Source organism: Thermobia domestica, chromosome 7 (genome assembly GCF_964235325.1).
Source record: "Thermobia domestica chromosome 7, izTheDome1.hap1.1, whole genome shotgun sequence".
In the NCBI taxonomy this organism is placed as follows: domain Eukaryota; kingdom Metazoa; phylum Arthropoda; class Insecta; order Zygentoma; family Lepismatidae; genus Thermobia; species Thermobia domestica.
In genome coordinates this window covers 253,569,685-253,587,336 of record NC_137460.1, presented here as the reverse complement: position 1 = coordinate 253,587,336, position 17,652 = coordinate 253,569,685, and the positions used below count along the sequence as shown (strand labels likewise).

Below are 17,652 nucleotides of genomic sequence, written 5' to 3'. Positions count from 1 at the left end.
AATTATATACAAATAGTTAAAACTGTAGAAGGCTACATTGTTAGAAAAGTTTCTTTCCTACATTTTTGCTCTGTAAAGGATTCTATTATGTCATTCAAAAATAACTCTATGACCAGACATGATTAAATTTTTTGAGGTATCAGTTGACATGAAATTTTAGGGGCCAGAGGACAAATCAATTCTATCTTAGAGGAAATTTTCATAATTATCATTTTCACAGTCCTGTGTATGGAAACAATTACACTGTTCTGCGACTAAAATGATGCCCGGGACAAATTGGTCGATGGTTATATATATTGGGACGTTGAGCCCGAAAATGAACTGAGAATTTGCACACCACGTCACGTTTTCCTCAAAAATCATCATCATTATTATCACTGGCGCAAATCCCGGGGGAAGAGGGAGACATGTCCCCCCAATCTTAGACCTGGGGGACTGCCCCCCCGATAATTTGACGTGAAAAGTGCTTTTTGTGGTAAATGTGATTATCTGTGTCCGACTGCCACAAAGGAATGTAAGATAAAATTGATTTATCTTGGCTTTTCCATTAAAAAAAAAGAGAATCGCATTCTGTAGTATTTCAAATTGAACTTCGTTCTGTAGTGCTTTTAGTAGTCTCAATATGTATTAGTTCCACTTCCGCTACTTGGACACAAGTTGCAATAAGTGGCATAGGAGATTATTTCCCTCTCCTCGTGTTGGAAAATTGTCTCCGCTGTAGATACGGGCAAAATCCCGGGGAAATGGGACATGACCCCCAACATTGGAACTGGAGGCTCTCCCAGTTGTCCGATTTGAAAAGTGATTTTTGCAGATAACTGTGATGATTTTTGTCCGATTGCCACGAAGGAAAGTGATATGAAATTGGTTTCTCCTGGCTTTTCTATTTTTGTTGAAAATAAAGGTGTCCGACTGCACGTGACGTAACCTGATGTGAAATCTTATCTCCTCCTCTCCTATAGGCCCTAGCACGCGAAGAGTATATAAACTACCCAATGTCAGTAGAACTCATCTTTCCAGTAAATGCGCATTATCTATTTGTAGTATCAGCCTAGGCATCTACTCATGCTTCGTAAGCTTACTAACTCTATGGCTTATAAAACCCGGAGATTCAATGCCGCGTTCAAGAGCTCTCCACTGACTTCTACCCTTAGCCAACTAGATCCAGTCTCTACTTTGTATTCCTATTTCTGCAAGATCCATCTTAATACTGTCCTCCCATCTGCGCTCTGGTCGTTTTGCGATTGATTTGAAAGTGTTTCTACTTTCTTCCATCCTAGCTACATGGCCTGGCCACCTAAGCCTCCTAAGCTTGAGGATCCTAACAATGTTTGATAATCCTTATAAATTATGTAGTTTCTCGTTGTGAAGTTTCCACCATTCGCGTTCCTCTTGAGTCCGAATATTCGTCTCATGATCTTGTTGTCAAATACTGTCAATCTGTTTTCCCCCTCAGAGTAAGCGACCATGTTTCGAAACCATACAGAAAAATAGGCATGATTATCGTTTTATATATTTTAAGGTTCAAATTCCTCGACAGATTTCGCAACAACAAGAGATTTTGAACTGAATAATAACATTAATTCCCTGTTTCTAGTCGAAATTTAATTTATTTGTGAATATGAATTTTGTCTGTTAATATTGATCCTAGATGTTTGAAAGTATCCACTTTATCAAAAGTATTATTTAATATTTTAACGCATTCATAATTTTCCGTATTACGGTCCCGACGCACTTCCGTGTATTTAGTTTTCTCTGCATTTACTTCTAAACCCATGTTCATGTAAGCGTTTAATAAGACCGCTGCCTTTCTTTCTATTGTTCTCCTATCATCCCGTATTAAATTTACATCATTAGCGTACACCATGACCTGGTGAACACCGTTCAACTCTAGGCCTTGGTTGCTATCTTTGATTTTCCTTATAGCATATTCCAGGACAAAGTTGAATAATAACGGCGACAACGCATCTCCTTGTTTCAGACCATTCTCGACGTGAAAGCTCGTAGACAAAAATGTCCGTACCCAAACTTTACTGGGGGATGCACTTAAACATGCCTTAATTAATCTAATTAGCTTTTTCGGTATTTCAAATTCTGTAAGAACGTTGTACAATTTTTCCCTCCTAACCGAGTCGTAAGCCTTCCTAAAATTAATAAATAGTTGATGTAAAGGGGTATTGTGTTCTTTTCGAGTATTTGGCGAATGATAAATACTTGGTCGATAGTTGATCGATTTCGCCTAAATCCCCACTGATAATCCCAATTAATCTCATCTGTGTATGGGGTCAATCTTCTTGACACGTTAACTGCCAGCCAAAATTAGCTGGTTCGGCCCCATGCGCCAGTGATGCAGTATTATGTAAGTCTCACTGAAATATTCACTGGTTGCTATAATTTTGAAATATCACTAACAGTTCCTAAAAAAAATCAAATTTTCTTGCGTTGGTCCCATGGGACCAACGCGGCGTGACAATTACTTTTTGCATCGCTGCGCCGTGTTGGTCCTTACGTTGGTCGCATTGCAAACTGAAGTTGCTTTTTTAATTTTGAAAATTTAATAAACCTTCCGTATCTCGGGTTGAAGTGCTTGAGCCAAAAATCAATATTATAACCGCGCAAAAAATATTTCTCTACTCCTTTGAAAGTTTAGTAATTGTTGTCGGCAGAAAAGCAAATATTTCTTTCTAAAAAGAAAATGCGGCTCCCTCTTGTGTTTCGAAAGTAATAACAAGGTTTACCATTGTGCACGCTTTATTTTATTTCGAGTTTGTTATCAGAGTGGAAGCAAAACGCTTATCGAGTGAAGAAATTTGCTCTTTGCTTGATGAAGTAGATTTCTCTGATGAGGATATTGGTGCGTCAGATGAAGATCCAGATTATTCTCCACACCACGAGAAGTCAAGCAGATCTGGAACCGAATCAGAATCGGACCATGAAGAACATGTATCAGATTTAAGTTTTTCTGTGCCCGTTGTACAGCAAGCAGCGGTCAATACAGTCTCAAAATGGATTGAGCCTGTAGGTAACTTACCTGTTGTTGTACCGTTTACCTGCTCCACTGGTTGTTGTACCCCAACGTTGCTGGAATGCTAGCATCTGGTAAACCAGAAGAATTTTATGCATTGCTAGTCTTAGATGAAATTTTTTATGAAATTGCGGATCAAACAAACCTATATGCAACGAAAATTCTTACATCAGATGTCACAGATATACTGGCTGCGGTTGCATGAGTGGGTCCCCACGTCACGTCCTGAAATCAAGAAGCTTTTTGGTTTGATCCCCTATATGAACTAGTAAAAATGCCACAACTTTTCGAGTACTGGAGTAGGAAAATTCTCTATAAGAACTCTTTCGTACCATCTGTGATGAGTCGTAATCGATATGAGATTCTACTAGGAATTATACACTTTGCTAACAATGACGATTGCTTGCCAGGTGATAGTTTGCATAAAATACAAAGCTTGGTCGATATGCTGAATTCAAAGTTCCAAGAATACTACGAGCCGGATGAAGTTGTGTGTGTTGATGAATCACTTGTTCCTTTTCGAGGCAGAGTCATTATACGTCAGTATATGAAACAAAAGAGACATAAATATGGATTTAAACTCTTTAAAATTTGCTCTGGTGTCGGATATACATATAACGTCATGATCTATTGTGGAAAGAAGCTTGATGGAGGCAAGACAGTTCCTAGTGATCTTGTGTTGAAATTGTGTGATAAACTTTCGGGGAAAGGTCTACGATCGTTACAGATAACTGGTACACAAGCCTTGATCTGGCCAATAAATTACTTGACAAAGACACGCGTCTGTTAGGAACCGTCCGTTCAAACCGAAAGGGCTTACCAATGGAAGTGACACAAAAGAAACTGAAGAAGAACGAAGTAGTGGCAAGGGGAAACGAGCGTGGAATAACTGTTCTGAATTGGAAGGATCAAAGGAATGTTCATGTTCTGTCTACAAAACATACTGCAAATATGGCTACTATTCAGAAACGAGGAGCCACCGTAGAAAAGCCGCAAATATTACTGGACTACAACAAAGAAAAATCATCTGTTGACTTGTCGGATCAAATGGCTGCCTATTATTCGCCGCTTCGTGAAAGCCTCGAGTGGTACAGAAAAATAGCAGCATTAATTAGGATGAACTGGGGAAAATTTTAGGAGGAAAGAGGTAAAAAATATATTTTTCCACACTTCAGTTTTATCCGATCCTGAAAAAAAATGCAGATTATGTTACTAGTATTTAAGAGTAATTTTTAAATATAAGTTATATTTTTACCAGGCAGGGTTGCTAGCCCACATCTGATTAAAAGTATTCGTACATTTTTTAAAGGCGTGGTCTCGGATGATTAAAAAAGTATGACTCATCCCTCTACGATAATCAGGGGCGGGGCAATACGTCCCTAAATAAAAACTTACACAAAACACGAAAAAGTTGAATAATTTCTAAGGGAATTATTCATTTGCCTGAAAACCTGACGTGATTCAGGGCAATGGAGGTCATTTTCGGCTTTAGCACGTTGAAATAAGTAAAAATCAGGAAACATATCCAGGGCATACCAAAACAAGTTTAATTTTGCAGACCTGTGTTATCAACAATTTCCGAATCAGGCACAGAAATGTCCCATTTGCTCTTTTTGTAGTTATGGTTTTCACACAGAAGATGCGTGTTTGTTGCGTAAGCAGTCTTTAAACGCGTAATGTCTGTAAATGTAGAACATACATTCAGTGGTGAAGCGTACTATGAGGCTCTGAGGCCGGGCCTACCCTGGTTTCTACCGTATATTCTCTTTATCTTTGGTTTATTATAAACGAAAGTCAATACTTCAACATTTCTGCTTTTTTGGGTGGAGGTAACAAACTAGTAGATTAGAAACACTGGGAGTCCCTTCCGTCTAGCCTCAACAGCTTGCTAGATAGGTTTACTGGCTATGCTGCTCAGGGAGCGAAGCTATTAAGGCTGGGGATTGCACGCATTGTTGGGAATAGGAATGCGCACGAGTCGAGTCGAGTCGAAATTTAAACCTGTCTCGACTTGTCTCGACTCGACAGTCTCTGTCTCGACTCGACTCGAGTTCGAGTCGAGACAAAATATGCGATTAAAAATATACACACACATCAGCCAGACCGTTATGACTACCTACCTAATTGTTAGTATGTCCACCTTTTGGCACGAATAACAACGGCAACGCGTCTTGGCATGGTCGCCATGGTCCTAGGTGGGTCGCTGGAGAGAGTTGGCACCACATATGCACACACAGGTCATCTAATTCCCGTAAATTCCGGGAAGGGGTGATGCGCCCTCACGTCAAGTTCAATCACATCCCACATGCGATGGATTGGGTTCAGATCCGGAGAGTTTGGGGGCCAGCACATCACTTGGAACTCGCTCCTGTGTTCCTCAAACCACTCCATCACACTCCTGGCCTTGTGACATGGTGCATTATCTTGTCGAAAAATGCCATTACCGATGGGAAACATGGCCGTCATGAATGGGTGTGCGTAGTCTGTAAGCAGCGTGCGACACCTCGGTCGTCATAGTGCCTTTTTCAAGCTCTACTAGACACGTGGATGCTCACCTGAATGTTCGAGAATAATTAAGCCGCAGCCAGTTTGTCTCCGTCCCGCGGTACAGATGTCAAGGAGCTGTTCCCTTTGAACATGACGGATTCACACCCTCACATCGTCATGATGAAGAAGATATCGGGATTCATCAGACAATGCAATGCTCTGCCATTGTGCCAAGGTCTAAAGATGTCAAGGAGCTGTTCCCTTTGAACATGACGGATTCGCACCCTCACATCGTCATGATGAAGAAGATATCGGGATTCATCAGACAATGCAACGCTCTGCCATTGTGCCAAGGTCTAGTGGCGATGGTCACGTGTCCATTTCAGTTATAGTTGCCGATGTCGTGGTGTTAACATTCGCCATCGTTAGGAGTGTTCGGTGCACTGTGTGTTCAGACTAGTGTTGTGAAGGTTTGTGAAAAAAGGGAAAATTTGGGTAAAAAAAACAGTTTTTTTTTACTGTTTTCCCGAGCTGGGGAAAAGACGGAAAATTTTGGGTATCATTAGAATCATCATTTTTGTTAATCACAGAATCATTTTAGTTAATATGTTAAATCAAACATGAATTTCATAGAGATATCTTCATTGTTCTATGTAAAATTCCGGAAATTTTGAAACAATTAGAAAAAATCATTTGTTCGGAAATATTGGCAAAAACAGGAAACAGGATTGTAGTTTAAAAATTATTTGTTGGCCTGATGCTAGTAATCCTACTTGCTGTAACATGTCTGCAACATATACAGTGGGAAGTCGAAAATCCGAACTAATTGGGACCACAGGTATTCGGATTTTCAAATTGTTCGGATTTTCGAAAATGACCAAGAAAATGCAATTTAGGCTTACGTATACTGTACGTATGTTCTTCTATCGATACAGTGGTTATTCAGTACATACAGTAATTACAATACCGCACATAAGGCTACTTACATTTAATGTTTCTGAAGAACTAGCTTGTATTCTAAATAACACTGTTCTTGCAAGTCACGCTTAAAACTTATAGGCCTAAGAAAAAATAAAAATAAAAATACATGACAAACAATTACATATAAATGAAATTTTGTAAAAACACTGACTTCACATAACGTCGATGGATACGCTATTGTTTGTTTATCGCTAGCGTTAAGACAAAATGTAAAAAGCTTCTAGGGACCGCGTTCGGATTTTTGACGTTAGGATTATCGAAGTCCTACTGTTTATACAATGTATTTCGCTAACGGAAAAGTACTTAAAGCAACAGGTTTTAATTCCACTTTACACACATATACCGCACAAGTGAGTAAATTTGAGCAGCGAGAAATATATTAAGTGAAACTTCCGTTAGTTATTATTACAGACTAGCAGAATATTCGTTCTTCGCACGGGGAGAATACGTTTCATTTTGGACACAAAGGGAACCAAAACTGTCACCAATGAACTTGTTGAGCCCCAAAACTATGAATTTGACATTAATTTTGATAATTTTCAATTATTTTTACATGTCACCATCCTCCTTAGAGTACTAACGGGGCTGAATTTGTGGATTTAAACGGCATCTTCTGTTCATCTCAGCTAGTATGGATTCGAGGCCATTTTCGATCATGTATATATATATATATATATATATATATATATATATATATATATATATATATATATACAAAGGCGGATCCAATGGAAGTGGGCGGGCTATAGCCCCCCCCCCCTTCACACTCAAGTATACACTGGATAAAATGGGCTTCAATTCTGCTTTACACTTGATAAACCTGCAAACTATGGTTTAGCCCCTCTCTTGATCATATCCTGGATCCGCCACTATATATATATATAATGCTCAAAAAATTAAGGGTTCAGCTGAAATATCACACAAGACCTTACGATAGTGTATGAATAAGCTTGTGTTTGACTCATATATATCATACGAGAAGGAATGCTTTAAGATACACTAGAAAAATGGGGCACATACTGGTGTTGGGGCACGGAAAACCTTGTTCACATGGCTCGACACAAGATGGTTATGTGTGCACCTCTCGAACTGCTCACAAACAGGCAAGGCAACAACATTTATTGTTTTTTTAATATGTCATATGATCACTTCTAATAGCCAACACAGCCTCGCACCTGTGTGGCATGGATTCAATCAGGTTATCGATGAGTTCTTGGGGGATGTTGTGCTACTCATCCAGAAGAGCGACTTCCAGCTCTGGAATGATTGTGGGATTTACTGGCCTAGCGGCAATTCGTCTGCCAAGCATATCCCAGACATGCTCAACTGGAACGAGATCCGGAGATCATGCTGGCCACTTCATCCGAGCGATACCCTCAGCATCCAACATCTCATCCACTAACCGAGCTCTGTGAGGACGAGTATTGTCATCCATGAAAAGGAACGAATCACCAATGGCACCAGCATAAGGAAGAACAAGAGTTTTCATGATCTCATCCCTATATCTGAGAGCCATCAAAGAGCCATTTCGGATGATGTGGAGCTCAATACGCCCACCAATACTGATTCCTGCCTACACCATCAGTCCACCACCATGATTCTGGGATCTTTCTCGCACAAACATGGGATTGTGTTGTGTTCCACACTCTCTCCAGATGAAAACACGTCGATTATCAGGCTCTACACTGAATCGAGACTCGTCAGATAACAAAACATTGCCCCATTCATTGCGTCCCCACCCACAATGTTCCTCCGCCTACGCTCTTCGATCAACACGGTGTCGTGCAGTTAATGGAACACACACCATAGGCCTATGTGCGTAGAGACCACCTTCTCGAAGGCGATTGCGGACCGTTTGAGTAGACATTGTGCGTCCTGTTGTTGTTCGGAAGGCTCGCGGGAGCAGAGTTATATTCTGACGCCGGTTCCGACGGGCTGTTAACAAGAGATAACGATCGTCTCTGGCTTTGGTTGCTAGTGGACGGCCCTGTTCTTGTCTTCTTCGAACACTTCCAGTTGTTTGAAATCGATTCCACAATCGAGAAATCACACTTTGTGCCACTTCTATGGCATGTGCCACCTCCCGCCATGACTGAAGAGTTTTCAACCTGCCGACAGCTCGCCATGCCAACGATTCTGGCAAATCACGTTGTTGTGCAATTTCACTACGTAGGTTTGTGACGCACTAAACACAATGAGAACAAAGGTATCTAGGAGCTGGAATGTCTTGGCAGCGTCACACTACAAAATGATATCTGGTAGCGCCACGTCACTGATCACGTGCACAGGTGTTCCAAACGGTTCCTTTGCACGTTGGGTCTTCATGATTTTAATCTGAACTGGACAAGATACAGTGTTCTCACATTATTCGTAAGAAGTTTTACATGTGTTTTCATCTGATTCCCTAATTTTTTGATCAGTATATATATACTGATATTAGCTACCAGATATTAGCTAAAAATACCCATTCTTCGCATGGAACTCAAGGCCTGTGGAAGTATTACCCTCATTTCCGCAACCGCGAAAACTATGGATCTGAGGCTAAATCGATCATTTTGGATTACTTGTAGATGTCTCGGTATCCTCTGCCCCCCCCCCCCCTTCCCGCTGAATCCCGGCCCGCATACAATGGCAGCTGAATTTGCAAGTGATCGCTAATGAAAGTGTCACCATTCATCTCAGCGCCCGCGAAAATCATGGATTTGACACTAATATCGGTCATTTTGGATTACTTTTACATGTTTCGATATCCCCCCTGCTGACTCCCGGCCCGCATACAATGGTAGCTGAATTTGCAAGTGATCGCTAATGAAAGTGTCACCATTCATCCCAGTGACCGCGAAAATTATGGATTTGACACTAATATCGGTCATTTTGGATTACTTTTACATGTTTCGGTATCCTCCCCGCTGACTCATGGCCCGCATACAATGGTAGCTGAATTTGCAAGTGATCACTAATGAAAGTGTCACCATTGATCTCAGCGACCGCGAAAACTATGGATTTGACACTAATATTGGTCATTTTGGATTACTTTTACTTGTCTCGGTACCCCCCCCCCCCCCTGACTTCCGGCTCACACATTGTAGCTGAATTTGCAAATCATCGCTAATGGAAGTGCCACTATTGATCTCAGCGACCGCGAAAACTATGGATTTGACACTAATATTGGTTATTGTGGATTACTTTTATATGTCTCGATATCTCAATTCCTTCCCCCCCGGTGACCCCCGGCCCGGTGCCGCATAGAATGAATTTGGAAGTTAATGCGATCGGAGTCTCACCATTGATTTCAGTGACCGCGAAAACTATGAATTCAACACTAATATCCGTTATTATCTACTACTTTTACATGTCCCAGTAAACTACCCCTGAGATCCCCCTGGGCAGTATTTGGAAGTCAACGCCTGTTGAAGTATTACCATTCATTTCTACGACCGCTAAAAACTATGAATCTGACACTAATATCGATCATTTTGGATTGTTTTTACATGTCTCGGAATCCAACCAGGGGGTCTCGGGGGTCGTTCACAGGGGCATGTAAAAGTGGCAGGAAATGGCCGATATTACTGTCGAATTCATAGTTTTCGCGGACGCTGAAATCAATGGTGAAACTCTAATCGCATTAACTTCCAAATTCACCCTATTAGGACCGGGGGGCGGGTACCGTCCCCCTGAGACCCCGCTAAGTCCCGGCCCGCATACAGTTGTAGCTGAATTTGCAAGTCCTCGCTAATGAAAGTGTCACCGTTGATCTCAACGACCTCGAAAACTATGGAATTGACACTAATATCGGTCATTTTGGATTATTTTAAATGTCTCAGTATCCCCCTGCTGACTCCCGCGCCCCTTCAAATATTCAAGTATCCATTTACTGAATGCCCATATCGTGTATGCATGCATTTGCATGCAATATTTAATAAGTAAATAAAGTACACACACAATTAATTATGTCAGTGATAAACGGCGTTTATTGAAAAGAAAAACTCTCCAAATAATGAAGATTAATCTTAGACTGGAGAAATGGTTATCCTTCGTTTTCATTATCATTTGGCCATGAAACAAACGCCTGACAGATATACAACCCCTATATACAACTATGTGATGTTGGAATATATAACTCGTAGGGTATGATGCTTTACTTTTTCAAAAATTTCAGTACACCTAGTGAAATGAAATCTTTAGTTTTACGTCCCACGGTTATGCCGGTTAGGCTAAAGGAGACGGTGATGATGAGATATGAATGAAAAGGTGGAATGAAGAAAGTGGGAGGAAACGGGAGAACCCCGAGAAAACCCACGAGCATGGTGTTTGTCCACCACAAAGTCCACACGGCGCGATCTGGGATCGAACCAGGGACGCAAAGCACCGGAGGTGAACGCCGTACCACTGAGCCACCGCGCCCCCACAGTACTTCTTGTGTACCCCTATAAATGTAATAAAGAACTAATGGCCATGTTTTTTTTATAAAAATATTCAATTTACATAAAATTTGGAATCGATAAATGAAAACTGCACGTTTCTAGCACTTGTGGGTTCGAGATCTCATTGTTGAATGGATTGGAAACAAACATATATACATTTCTGTGAGGAGAAACATATACGCGTAAATCTAGTATTTTAATATATAGATAATAATTGGAATAGTTCTATTTTCGAGTGCTGTTTTTTAATATTCGAAATATTGAAATTTTTTGGACTTACATTTTTGCGTGTTTGAAAAGAAAAGAGATATCATTACTAGTAAAATTAACCTAATACAAACATATTTATTTTTTTCAATTTTTCCGGAAAATCGAAGAAAACATTTAAAAAAAAAACAGGTTCAAAATTTCCGGAAATTTGACAACACTAGTTCAGACACACTTGTACTTTGCCCAGCATTAAACTCTGATCTTAGTTCCGACGCAGTTCGCCGCCTGTTCTGTTTTACCAGTCGGCCCAGCCTACGACGTTCGACTAGTGATGGGTAAATTCCCGGGAAGATAGTTTTTGGGAATATTCCCGGGAAGATTCCCAAAATGGGAATTTATCCGGGAATTTATGTTCAATCAGAAAGAAAATTGCATTCTATTACTATATTTTGATTTCAAAGTTGAATTAATTTTTTTTATCACAGCATATTATTACTGTTGTCCACAGAGGATTCTTTAAAATGTATATTCTGGACGGTACTATGTTACTTTATTAACACTTTATTATATTTAGAGAGTACGCATAAATGTATATTTATTTACAATATGTTCTATCAGTTAAATATGTGTGAAAAAATTATATAGTAAATTATATAGTAACAATTTACATTTATATGTAAGTGGATTTGCTCAACTTGCCTATTACTGATATTATAAACACATTAAATTTATAAATGTTATAAACCAATTAGATAGGGTAAATGCTAGAAGATACATGTCTCACTAATTTATCAACATTTGCTCATACATATTTATGTTCACAAAAGTTGCAAGATATTTATTTATCTTTATATTTTTGCACGTAACATTGCCACACACGACCTTTCATTCTACCTATTTCTCGAAATTCCATACGTTAATTCACATGTAAAAGAAGTCCGAGTACCTCTTCAGAAATTCGAGTCAGAGAGAGGAGACTGACCGACGTCTATTACTAATGGTGGTTCAGGGTATATTAATAGTACTTTATCTCTATTTCTACATAATTCTAAATTACTTTACAAAATGGTTCTTTTTCATCATTTGTAAATGCGCGGTTCCACGCGAAAGTGAGCTTGAATCCAAATTTTCGAAAACTGTCAAAACTAATGCATTTTTACGTATATATGAAGTAAATGGAACGAAATTTACTTTTTCACAAAGAAAAACTTATTTATACTTAGAATTCACGTAAAATTTTAAGTCTAAGTTGTGAATTTGTAACATGTCAGCTGCGAGGAAATTTTTTATTCTTGTTATCGGCAACATTTTACGGTATATTGTGTATGTTTGGCTGAGTAACTTCGAGCTATTCAAGATGCTTCTTTTTGCTACAAGCTACAGTTAAAAAAGTGTTTACATGATAAAAATTGTTTATAATATCATTAAAGATATAAACGTCAACTTGAGTGTCCTGCCCGTGACAGAAAACTACCAAAAGTTATTGTACTGAACTACTAAATTTGAGGATGTGGTTCGTACTTACTAGAAGTAACAATTTGCACGTGTACTTCACATTTACCAAATTTTGGACTAATGGTAATAATATATTTCGATTTATTTCAATTTGAAAACGTGTCCTGCCCGTGACAGTGGGCATGCCACTGGTGAGATAGTTTGTGTACATAGGTTATTCATGATAGAAAATGATTCTATGTGTACTAAAATAAACTTTTCTAAGTAGAAACATTATTTACTTTAATAGAGGATTATCTATTACTGTCAGTATGATGTTTTAACTTAAAATAAGTGTCATATAAGTATTATCATTAGCGTCACCTTTTTGTTTGTTAAAATATATTAAAGTAAATCATAAAACATTAAAATAAAGTAATTAGTCATATGGTTCTTATAATTTGGAAGATAAAGTAAAGAAATTGAAATAAATTCCTTCCCGGGAATATTCCCATTGCCCATCACTAGACCGACGTCTATTACTAACGGTGGTTCAGGGTTTATTAATAGTACTTCATCTCTATTTCTACATAAGTTTACTTAATTCTAAATTACTTTACAAAATGGTCCCTTTTCTTCATTTGTAAATTAGTACTTTGCTAATTTTAGCTGTTCTTTGCATTGGGGGTCAGCTTTTGCACCTACTTTTTTGCGATATTCTATTCCGATGCGATTGTTTTATGGTTTCATACGTTAAATTACGTTACCAACATTACATTCAGACAACATTGCAGAGCGAGCGTTAGCGAGTGAAGGCTGATTAGAGCCCCGCACTACACGTTTTCTATCGTCGTTACCAACAATTCACTTTCGTTCCTCACATAAATCACTTCCACTTATCTTTACGGTTTGTGCAAATCCCCTACTACCCTAAATAATTGTGTCCGATCCTTTCATGACTACTTGAACATCACTATCAACTCATTTCTTCCGTAAATCATCCTACTTTTTGCTAGTTTTGGACCCCAATATAAACAATTAGCTTACTTTTTAGTGCAAATTCAAATGGAACTTTAAAAATCATATTATTAGTTACGTAAAGTACAGTCAAAGAATTTTAAATTTATAACCTCCAAATTCTTCAAAACCTAGAAGTAAATAATAATATATTAATATAAAGTAATTAGTCATATGGTTCTTATAATTTGGAAAATAAAGTAAACAGTTGGAAATAAATTCCTTCCCGGGAATTTATAGGTCAGGGAAAAAAACCGGAAATATTGCCATTTTTAAATTCCTTCCCACCGGGAATATTCCCACTGCCCATCACTACGTTCGACATCAGTAATGAGGTGGGGGGCACCCAACCCCTCGACATTTGGACGTCTTTTCCCCCTGGTTGCGCCACTTGCTGAAGACAATCACCACAGCACTCCTCGAACACCCGACAAGTCCTACAGTTTCCGAAATTCTCATGCCAAGTGTTTCTGAGCGAGCACTTTCTTCAAAATAATATTAAAAATTATAGAAAAATTTTCAAGACATTCGAGTCGAGTTGAGATTTTTACCAGCTGTCTCGACTCGAATTTTCGAGTCGAGAAATACGTTTGTCTCGACTCGTCTCGGATTTTACAAAGCGTGTCTCGACTCGAATTCGAGTCGAGTCGAGTCGAGATTCGAGACATGTCTCGACTCGTGCGCGTCCCTAGTTGGGAAGGTGGGCAGGCTCGCCTCTCGGAGTTTAGTTTTAGCGTTGAAGGCATCTTTCAGTACTAATACGTTATAAAATAATTTCCTTAACATAGAGTAAGAAGTTTTCGTGTAAAATTATGTGTTGCTAGTAGTGACAACTTCTTTAAATTAGGTATATACTTTCCGGAGTTATTCAGAGTAGCTGTTTTCTTCCACCTACATGGGACCTCATTCACAATAGCTTGTAGAATATAAGTCTGATACATAAAACATAATATTTTAAGGATCTCCACATCACGACAGACGCACGTGTCAACTCAACACTTGCTAATGTTTATAATCAATTTAGCAGACAATAAGCCGACACGAAAGACACCGAGGAACACCGAAAGAAGGCGGACCTCACGGAAGGATCTGAAGAGGACAAGTTAAAGGAGGGCCACCGAGGGACCCGGCATCAGTCGTGCAACTGATCGAATCACCTACACCGCCCAGAGGTCGCACTGGACTAGGGGTACACCTATCCTTCCCGAGGTCGTACTGGACTATGGGTCCTTTCTACAGACCAGCCTTGCGAAGCTGCCTTGAGCTGAGAGGGCTATCCTTCCAGACTCACCGGAACCGGCAGGTGCCTTGGAGACTGCCTTGAGAGAAGGGGCACCGAGCAAAACACCTATTCTCCTCTTACTTGGACATTAAAAAGACAAAACACTATCTTATCTTTGTAATCAAAGACGTTTTGTATTTAACAAATTTTATAATAAATTGGTGAAAGGGATAATCTCAGTCCATTATTGACTCTACCAAATCATTACAATATGTATCATTTTACCAAACGCTACCATTCAGAATAAAATAATGATATTTGTGAAGTAATTTTAGTTGAGTTTTCCATTTCATATAATCAGTGGGGTATTTACGATTTTGCTTCGCGGGGCTTTGCTTGTTTAGGGAGGGGCTTTGGTAACTTTATTCCTGGAAATGTGAAAATTCTGTAATATACAAACACTCTGTTTCAAAAAGAATATACGTATTTCGAATGCATATATTTATTAAAATTTAAGACATACGAATATGAAATTTTACACATATGTACGAACTTCTCAAGTTCAAATCACAGTTCAAAGTTCAAATTACAGATGTTCAATATGTCGTCCATCAGCAACACGAACAATATCACATTGATACTAAAATTCCTCCCATACTCGGGCAAGCATGTCCTGCGTCACTGATGTTATGGCAGTACGGATCCGGTTCTTCAACTCTTCCAGGTTCTGTGGGAGTGGTGGTACATAAACGTTGTCTTTAACGAAACCCCACAGGAAGAAGTCACAGGGTGATAAATCCGGTGACCGTGGAGACCAGCTGAGACATGCTAAGTCGCCAGCTCCTTGACGACCAATCCGGTTCAGTAAAGTTTCATTCAGGTTTTCACGCACTTGGCGACTCCAGTAAGGGGGTGTCCCCTGTTGTTGAAAAATGAAGTTGTCTTCGTGCAGCCTCGGAAACAACCAATTTTGTAACAGCGAGATACTGCTGACTGTTAACCGTGTTTCCATTAAAGAAGAATGGGCCGGAAACAGATGATCGGGATATCGTACAAAACACATTGACTTTGGGCGAATCTCGTACATGTTCAATGACTGCACGTGGGTTCTGTAGGCCCCTCATTCGAACATTTTGTTTGTTTACCTGACCACTAACACGGAAAGTCGCTTCATCGCTGAAAACGATGCGTTGTGCAGAAGTGTTATCATTGTCAATAGCATCCAGAATCTCGTTACAAAATGCCACAAGTTTGCGTTTGTCATCAGGACGCAGAGCTTGCAATAGCTGTAACTTGTACGGCTTCATAACCAACCGACGTCTCAAAACATGCCAAATTGTTGTTGTCGGAACTTGTAACTCCTGACTGGCACGACGAGTTGATTTTGAAGGACTACGTTAGAAAGCAGTTTGAATTCGTGCAACATTTTCTTCAGGAACACGAGGGCGGGTATCTACAAACTGTCGATACCATCTGCGAATTTCCACCCATTTGAAGGATCAATTTGGTACCTCAGTCTGAAACGTCTTTGCACTGTAATCTCGGAATTGCACTTCGCAAACTCGAGAACACAAAATGATTTCTGCTGCGGAGTAGCCAGTTTAAACATATGACGGTTACCAAGCAAAACAGAAGACAAGTGACATCTAGCGACTATTAATATAAACTAGACTATGTATTCGTTTCTCTAATAGCCGAGCCGAGGCGCAATGATCGATAGTTTGGACAAAATAATTCTTCGTAATACGTATATTCTTTTTGAAACAGGTTGCATATAAAACAATAAAAAGATGCGATAATGCCACTCCATAAAATACCTAGGCACAATATTAAATATCTTGCGTTGATTCAAATAAAGTTTCTTCTGCATTAACATTTTCTAGTGAAGTCATTATCACGTGATGCATTAAGTAAATGAAGTATTGTACTCACTTTAAAGTGAGAGATGCAAGTAACAAACTCTTATGCAAGAAATGTGATATTTAACTGTCAGAATGTCGTTTTTTTTCTCCTTCCATTTTCAAATATACAGAAAATAAAAACAGCAACTGAGAAGGAAATTCCCCTCATGCTCCTGCAAATCCCAGACAGAAGAAAGTAGGGATAATTTTCTAACATACACAGTGACGTATTTAGAGGGGCTTCCTGGCTTAAGACCCCCGAAATCTTACTTACTATAGTAAAGTATATGAATACTCTCTTTAATACTAAAATATATCAATCAACTTATTATATTATAGGCTTCAGACCAATGCTAATTTTCTCCCCGCTTGCTACGGTTGCGGTATCGGTTGAGTTAAGCCTTCTAACAGCGTCTTCACGATACTTAGTTTGTCAGGGAGTGAGTTACGTAGGTATTTTGAGCCTCTATTACAAAAAAATATTAGCTTGTGGTGACAATTCCTTTGAAATATCTCTGTCATTACTTAGAGTAAATCTAGAAGGTTTTACAAATCTCCTTAACAATAAAATGTTTATATTCAAATTAATTTGGGCTCTCTGAGATACTTAACAGTCATTCCTTAACAACACGTCTTACGAAAAATTACGTAACACGCGAAAAGCATGATGAAATATTCTATTAATTTTGAAACGTACAATTTCTATCTCGTTTATCAAAAGAGAATTGTGAGTAATTCCTTTTATTCGTGTGTAGATATCCAATATCTTAGCCTTGGATGAAACAAAATTCTCTCTAATCATTGATGTTTACGAAGCAGAATCTAATACAGCATGATAATTCTTATCTCCAATCAATAATAGCATTAAGATCATATTGTTTCGTGCAGTAATGGAGGATTTTACATGACCCTTAGTTACTAATACAGTGTTATCTGTAAATGTATGCAGTG

The 17,652-nt window shown here is 39.0% G+C and overlaps 1 protein-coding gene across 1 annotated transcript in view; it reads left to right on the top strand.

Moving 5' to 3' along the window:
- LOC145690829 (carcinine transporter-like) overlaps window positions 1–17,652 on the top strand; it is a 112,813-nt gene that overhangs the window by 31,493 nt on the left and 63,668 nt on the right. The gene's annotated exons all lie outside the window — the stretch shown is intronic.